The sequence below is a fragment of the Bufo bufo genome, chromosome 1, assembly GCF_905171765.1.
Source record: "Bufo bufo chromosome 1, aBufBuf1.1, whole genome shotgun sequence".
NCBI classification, from domain to species: domain Eukaryota; kingdom Metazoa; phylum Chordata; class Amphibia; order Anura; family Bufonidae; genus Bufo; species Bufo bufo.
The window spans coordinates 543298146-543300654 of record NC_053389.1 but is presented as its reverse complement, the minus strand read 5'-3'; positions in this window follow the sequence as shown (position 1 = coordinate 543300654).

Below are 2509 nucleotides of genomic sequence, written 5' to 3'. Positions count from 1 at the left end.
TGCCTATTTATACCTTTATAAATTAGTAACACAATACTTTCACTTTACCTTACGCTGATCACTAAACTAGCTGCAAGTGCCTAACTGAGCTAGCTACCGCTAATAAACACACGTAGCACGATAGGTATAATACAAATAATACAATATATTTATCAACCTACAATGCACAATACACACAATACAGCACCATAAATACAATACTCACTACACTACACAGTTCCCAAATTCCACCCACAAAACTATCAAATACAGTACACACACACATACATTAGCAGCCCACCCAACCTGGACTAAAAACTATCCCTACAGGGAAATGAAGGGTTACATACCACAATAGCAGTGGATTGGGAATAGGGTATAGGGATAGGGGGTGATATTGTATAGGGGTAATAGGGGTTAATGGTGGGGTATTGTCAGGACAGCACCCGGGGTTAGGGGATGGTTGGTGGAGCAGGGGTTACTTAGCCCATCCAGGGTTACTAGGCCTTCTCCAGGGGCACGTCATGAAGCGGCTCTCTCCCATGTGTCTCTCCTTGTAGTCCAGTTCCAAGAGCTCATATATCAGCCTCAGAAACAGCTCACCTCCCCCCCCTCCTCAGGCATGTGACATCATAGTGTGCCTTCCTCAAATCCCAAGAGTCCTCCCCCCTAGTCCCAAAATGCTGGAAGTAGGGGAATGGAGTTTAGCCATGGGGCAGAGGTGTGGAAACAGGTTGATGATGTCTCTGGTTAGGAAGCCCCCTGACAAACTGTGCCAGAGAGTCTGCAATCTCTTTGTCCTGAGGTGACCAACAAACTAGACCATCCTACTGTTTAGGGCCTGAACAAAAGAGGACTAGATATTGATCAGCTGTTATCCTACAGGCTATCAGCACAAGTTTTTCTCTAAACGTGGGGGGTGAACTGTTGATAAGAGTTGATAGAGAATTGAATCTAGGGAATATTTAATACACTTCCCTCTAGATATATACAGGGAGTGCAGAATTATTAGGCAAGTTGTATTTTTGAGGATTAATTTTATTATAGAACAATAACCATGTTCTCAATGAACCCCAAAAACTCATTAATATCAAAGCTGAATATTTTTGGAAGTAGTTTTTAGTTTGTTTTTAGTTTTAGCTATTTTAGGGGGATATCTGTGTGTGCAGGTGACTATTACTGTGCATAATTATTAGGCAACTTAACAAAAAACAAATATATACCCATTTCAATTATTTATTTTTACCAGTGAAACCAATATAACATCTCAACATTCACAAATATAAATTTCTGACATTCAAAAACAAAACAAAAACAAATCAGTGACCAATATAGCCACCTTTCTTTGCAAGGACACTCAAAAGCCTGCCATCCATGGATTCTGTCAGTGTTTTGATCTGTTCACCATCAACATTGCGTGCAGCAGCAACCACAGCCTCCCAGACACTGTTCAGAGAGCTGTACTGTTTTCCCTCCTTGTAAATCTCACATTTGATGATGGACCACAGGTTCTCAATGGGGTTCAGATCAGGTGAACAAGGAGGCCATGTCATTAGATTTTCTTCTTTTATACCCTTTCTTGCCAGCCACGCTGTGGAGTACTTGGACGCGTGTGATGGAGCATTGTCCTGCATGAAAATCATGTTTTTCTTGAAGGATGCAGACTTCTTCCTGTACCACTGCTTGAAGAAAGTGTCTTCCAGAAACTGGCAGTAGGACTGGGAGTTGAGCTTGACTCCATCCTCAACCCGAAAAGGCCCCACAAGCTCATCTTTGATGATACCAGCCCAAACCAGTACTCCACCTCCACCTTGCTGGCGTCTGAGTCGGACTGGAGCTCTCTGCCCTTTACCAATCCAGCCACGGGCCCATCCATCTGGCCCATCAAGACTCACTCTCATTTCATCAGTCCATAAAAGCTTAGAAAAATCAGTCTTGAGATATTTCTTGGCCCAGTCTTGACGTTTCAGCTTGTGTGTCTTGTTCAGTGGTGGTCGTCTTTCAGCCTTTCTTACCTTGGCCATGTCTCTGAGTATTGCACACCTTGTGCTTTTGGGCACTCCAGTGATGTTGCAGCTCTGAAATATGGCCAAACTGGTGGCAAGTGGCATCTTCGCAGCTGCACGCTTGACTTTTCTCAGTTCATGGGCAGTTATTTTACGCCTTGGTTTTTCCACACGCTTCTTGCGACCCTGTTGACTATTTTGAATGAAACGCTTGATTGTTCGATGATCACGCTTCAGAAGCTTTGCAATTTTAAGAGTGCTGCATCCCTCTGCAAGATATCTCACTATTTTTGACTTTTCTGAGCCTGTCAAGTCCTTCTTTTGACCCATTTTGCCAAAGGAAAGGAAGTTGCCTAATAATTATGCACACCTAATATAGGGTGTTGATGTCATTAGACCACACCCCTTCTCATTACAGAGATGCACATCACCTAATATGCTTAATTGGTAGTAGGCTTTCGAGCCTATACAGCTTGGAGTAAGACAACATGCATAAAGAGGATGATGTGGTCAAAATGCTCATT